Source organism: Crocodylus porosus, unplaced genomic scaffold (genome assembly GCF_001723895.1).
Source record: "Crocodylus porosus isolate Cpor-Errol unplaced genomic scaffold, CroPor_comp1, whole genome shotgun sequence".
NCBI classification, from domain to species: domain Eukaryota; kingdom Metazoa; phylum Chordata; order Crocodylia; family Crocodylidae; genus Crocodylus; species Crocodylus porosus.
The window spans coordinates 68,681,091-68,686,739 of NW_017728918.1; the positions used below are offsets into that span (position 1 = coordinate 68,681,091).

The following is a 5,649-nucleotide window of genomic DNA, read 5'->3' on the forward strand; positions in this document are numbered from 1 at the left end:
ACCTGTGCCCCACCCCCCCGCCTTCCTAACACACCTACCCCCTCACACATGGAGGGGGGGTAGGAGTGGGGGGCAGCATGTCAGGAGCAAGAGGCACCAGCAGGGCTTTTGGTTGCAAATAAGGGGCACTGGCAGGACTGGAGGACTGTGAATTTGGAATAAGGGGTACCAGCAGAGCCAGGGAGCTGTTGGTTTGGAGTGAGGGGCACTGGCAGGCCTGGGGAGGCTGTGACTTGGGAGTGAGGGGCAACAGCATGGGTAGGGGCAGGGCACCAACATAATTCTCCATGATAAATAACCCAAAATCAAACACCAAAATGTATTGGTATTTAGAATTTATTTTACTATAATGATTGAGGCACTGGTAGGCTTCCAAATTGCTTTTAAAATTGTAAATATATCAATAAAACATTGTGTTCAGCTGTTACCTATATATATAGTGGTGTTTCATTTTAGTAGGGGAAAAACATGGATTTGTGGTTTTTAATAAGAGAATCTGGGATTTTTAAATCAGACAATTTGCAGTTTTTAAACAGAGAAAACCAGGATCCCTGCTTATGAGAAGCTGAGAAAACTGGGCTTATTTAGTCTGCAGAAGACAAGACTGCCTTTAACTACCTGAAGGGTGATTCCAAAGAGGATGGATCTAGATAGTTCTCAGTGGTGGCAGATGACAGAACAAGGAGCTATGGTCTCAAGTTGCAGCAAGGGAGATGTAGGTTGGATATTAGGAAAAACTCTCACAAGAAGGGTGGTAGAGTGCTGAAAAAGTTTACCTAGAGAAGTGGTAGAATCTCCGTCCTTGAAGATTTTTAAGTCCCAGCTCAACAAAGCCCTGGGTAGAATGATCTAGTTGGGGGATGGTCCTACTTTGAGCAGGGGGTTAGACTAAATGACCTCCTGAGGTCCCTTCCAACCCTAATTTTCTATGATTCCTAATGCTGCTGGTGTGCTGGCATCTGATCTTTTTGCATTTTGTGTACCATCCCCAGCAATTTGGGGCCAGATGCAAATTGCTCACCTGGCCAGGTACAGACATTACATATAAACCAGCATAAGTGACCAAAAACCGGTCTAAACCTGTAACAGAATAGAAATTCAGCACAAACAGACTGGTTTTAAAATGACAGAACCCAGTCTAAGATCGACCTGGGTTGATGTGGAATCAGACCTAGGCGATTTAGGTGAGACCAGTTTACTGAACTTCTGTAGCAGATCCCCTCCCAACTTAAGTGGGGTCACCGTCCACCGGCATTCCAGGCTGCTCTGTCGGTCCCCTCTAACCTCCCCTTGCAGGGCAGCCTGCTAGAATTTGGCTTACTCTGTCCCCAGCCCCATCTCCTGCCAGAAGCAGCAGAGGGGAGGGAGGAATCATAGCAATCATCTCCTCACATAATGGATCAGCGAGGGGAGAGGAGACTGCTCCCCACATCCCAGCACCAGGGGAAGAGCAGTCCCCCCGCCTCTCACTGCTCTGTCATGCAGAACAACAAACCCAAGGACACAGATGCAGCCACAACCAGGCATAGGGGAGGAGGTAACCCTGGTGTGTGTCTGGAGGGGCTGGATCCATGTAGCAGTGGTCTTCATCTCCCCCCACTCCCACTTCAGCTGCTATTGACAGTCAGCATGGCCTGAGCCAGCATAGCTAAGAGGGCCCCACTCTGCTTCCCCTGCCACTGTCCTCCCACTGCGGCTGATAGCCGTAGACTGGCAGGAGGTGGGGCTAAGGAGAAGTGCTGCTGTGGCCAATCAGGGGTTGCTGGCTGCAGACTGCACTCAGTATTCTCCGGCAGCCTGCTGGGAGGGATATGGGAGTGCCCCTAACCTGCTGGCCCTCCAGTGCAGGCAGCCTGTATGCCTCCCCCTCACAATAAAAAGGCGAACTTGTTCTGTTTGCTCCCAAACTAACGTAGTCTGCCTAGAGAAACCCGCATAAATTAGTTCAAATCTGCCTCAGGCTTACTGAATTTCTGTACCCAGCCATATACACCCTTTGAAGGTATTGGAGAGAAGTAGGGTAATCCAGACTCCAGTATTGCCTAAAGCTAACAAATAGGAAACAGTAAACACTGGATTATATTTCCTTTCACTTCAGAGCGCTTCATGAGTGCCCTTAGCATTAGGTTATAGTGGACACGTGAAGTTAATTCAATGCAATTAACTCCAGCACAATTTGTGTCATTTACAGATGTGCCCAGGACCGCAACACATTGAGCCAGGATGCCGCAGCCCCAGCTGGCAGAGGTCACAGCGCATCAGCCTGCCAACCTGGGGCTGCTCCTACCCAGCTCAGTGTGCTGTGGAGGGGCTGGCTTGGGCACAAGGGTGCTACAGTTTGGGGCTAGCTGACAGGCAGTTCCACAGTGTAGCAACCTCATGCCCCAGCCAGCCCTGGTCACCATCTACACGTGTTGCAGCAGAGTAAAAAACTCCACCGTAGAATAGTACTTATATGGCAGCGCTATCCTATGGTGAATTTAATTAGTTTACTCCAACCTAATAGCACTCTGCTAATTAGGCAGCTGTAGGAAGCATCTCATGTAGATGTACCCAATGCCATGTTACCTCTTTGCTTTCGACCTGGCCCCATGACTCTTGTATTCCTCGCTGCCCAGTGGTCCAGCATCATCAGTAGGGGTAGAATATGTCACCCTCCTTGGCCCATACTTCTGTAGCTTGGTGATTGAGGCACTCTCCTAAGCAAGTGGCAGTACTGGATCTGAATATCCTGGTGCTGAAAAGGGCCTAGGGCCCTGGTCTGTCAATGCCTTAGCAAGAGCTGTCTCCACCAAGCTGTTATGCAGAAGAAAGAGACCTGCTCCTGTGGCTCTGATTTCAGTGAACTGGCTGTGACCTCTGAGCCTTGACACAAACTTCTTGTCAGTGAGTCAGGCATCACCTAACAGACTGGGTCTTCCTGGGCACTTAGATACAGACTAGGCACCACCCTACTACTTTCCTTCTGGATAACTGAGGAGCTGATGCATACTCAAACTGGATCACTCTGGGGCAGAAAAGCATATGTCTATGCACCTAGGAATTTTGCGACCCAATGAAGACTGAATTTAGACTTCTGATAAGTTCTGTGGCCTCTGGAATAGGCCAGTCTGAATTGATCTTTAGAGTTTAGGCCCCTAAGTCCCACCTATGTCCTATTTAGGGGTATACAACAGTGATACAGATTTTGTCCTTTGTAGCTATGATGTAGTTACTAAAATGCTGAGGTTTAAACTAAAGGAAAAAAATCCATCCCACCTTCCAATGGCTGGGTCAGTCCTGGAAAGCTAATGGGAGAATTGTGTGTTAAAAATTGTTTTTGTCATAATGGGAAGCAAATATGAGCCTATAAAACACACACTCTGGAATACAGGAGTACCATTTATTTTCTGACTTTTTGATTTAAAATATATTTCCAAATAAAATTACACTGAGTTTAATTACATGCATATGAGTGAATACAAAGCATACGGGCATTGTTTTTAAACATTTGCACGCATGCAACAGACTGTGGCTGTGTACATATAGCCATCTTTGTCAGCAGATATTGAAGCCAGAAACTGCGGCACTGAAACCACGGACATCTGCCACTTTAGCTAAGGGAAAACTCTTTAGCCAAATAGTAACTGGGATCAGACACTGGAGAAAGATGTGTTTACAAGCACCAAGCCAGCATGATAAAAACTTTGGTGCCAGACAACTAGCCAAAACACTGGATGTTCTCCAAAATATTTTCTTAATGCTGTACCCTATGGCCGCATCCAGACAAGCACAGCCACGTAGTATGTGACATGCAAGCACGTCTGCAGCACCACATCCTGCACGTTCAGGTGTTCTGTGTGCTGCAAGGTGGGGGGCATGGCCCTGGATATCCAGGGGTCAGAAAACCCATGGAAAAAAACCAGAGCAGCACATGCAGGGGTAGCGTGCACTGCTCAAAGCCAGAGCTGAGCCATCTGGAGCCATGCTGTGGCTGCTGGCCAGGCTCTGAGCAGCAGGATTGCCGCTGCTGCAGCCTTGGGAAGCCCCCAGGACCTTACGTAAAGCTGCTGGGGCCAGCCCAGTGCTGGGCCCCAGCCTCCCCTACCACACCCGGAGTAACTTGCTACACACCAAAGGGCTCATGGCACAAGTGTTCCCTGGGGACAACTAGCAGGAGCACAAGGTACACAGCCGTTACCAAACAGCCCTGGAGAACCAAACGTCCATGCTCATGTGGATGAAGCCTACTAGTTCATATTTTCATGGTTCCAGTTCAGTTCATTAGGCTGTGCCCTAAAGCTAAAAGGCCAGAACAGAGGCATAACAACATGGCCAAGCACCCAAAGCAGTGATGACTTCCTGTTGCAGCTGCTATCAGCACAATTATGCTGCATAATTGACAACAGATGATTTTTTTCTGCCTGTTCCCCCAGCAAGTCAGCACCTAGGGCAGCTACCCCAGTCATCTCACCCTAGTTACACAACTGGGATAGACCCAAACATTGGCCCTGTTTTGCATAAGCTTCTGTGTGTTTTGACAGTGACTCAATAATAGCAGTAAAATACATGGGTTCAGACTCCCTCAGATGGTGGGAATTGAACCTAAGTCTCTCAGTCCCTGAGGGATTGCACCAACCACTGGAACATAGTTAACTAAAAACTATTAAACATTGAATCTTCTGAATACTTTTAGGATTATCAGAATGATGTATTTCCAGCAAATGGTTTTCCCACACAGACACCCCCCACCCACCCAAAAAAAAAACCCAAACTGGCCAGCCTTATTTAGGGCATATATTTGCCATGACCGCCACATACCTCAAAGGGCATGTGTTACTGTCACCAAGAAGAATTAATATGATATGCAGCTGACATAGTTTGAGGATCTTCATAACTAGAGTGCTTCACAAAGCTTTCCCCATAGAGGTAATAAAACAAATATTGGCTTGAAGTGGTTTACAGCCCAAAGGGATATTGTTATTACTTCAGTGTTATTTTTGGTACTGACACTTGAAATAAGACACCTGTGTTATTAACTTCACTTCTGATAGCTAGCTTGGATAAAATCACATGGGAATTCGTTACTAGAGAGATGGGAGCTAGGTAAGTGCTTAGCTAGGCAAGTTAGGCGAGTTCTTTGTATGAAAAAGATTACAGTTTTTCCACTCAGTTCCATTAATTTTACCTAATCTTTGTAGCCTCCTGCACCATGCCTGTTTATTGACCAGTTGCATAGTGTCTGACACCCAGCAAATTGTAAACTCTCTGTGGACAGGATTTTCTTTGTCATCTTTTAAAGCCTCCACCATAGGTAGAGGTCTACTTAACTCACAACAAGACAAAAGAGCTTTTGTGCCTTGATTGCAGCACAAAGGTTAAGTACAGACAATCAAAAAGTCTGAGGCTGAATCAAATCAATCTTTGCAGGTTAGTCTAACATGCCTAGATTGAACCAAGAAGCAATGAACAGATGTTCACTTTTGGTTCCAGAAATGCAGCCACATGCCTGTTGTGGCTCAGGCTGGAAGCTGGGGGGTGCTAGAGTATGCCTTCCCTTCTGCAATGCCCAGAAGGCTGGAGGGAAGCTGGGAGAGAAGCCCTTTGAGGCTTTCCCCCCCAGCCTTCTCCAGCTAGGGGGGCATGGGCATGGGCATGGGCAGGGACCCC

General features: G+C 47.3%; 1 long non-coding RNA gene across 1 annotated transcript in view; it reads right to left on the reverse strand.

Annotated features, from left to right (window-relative positions):
- The window catches only part of LOC109312227, a 14,601-nt gene extending 11,211 nt beyond the window's left edge, over window positions 1–3,390 (reverse strand). Inside the window, exon 1 of the long non-coding RNA XR_002101758.1 lies at window positions 3,380–3,390. This is a non-coding gene — a long non-coding RNA (uncharacterized LOC109312227). The remainder of the gene's footprint in view (window positions 1–3,379) is intronic.
- Between the last annotated feature and the right edge of the window lie 2,259 nt (window positions 3,391–5,649).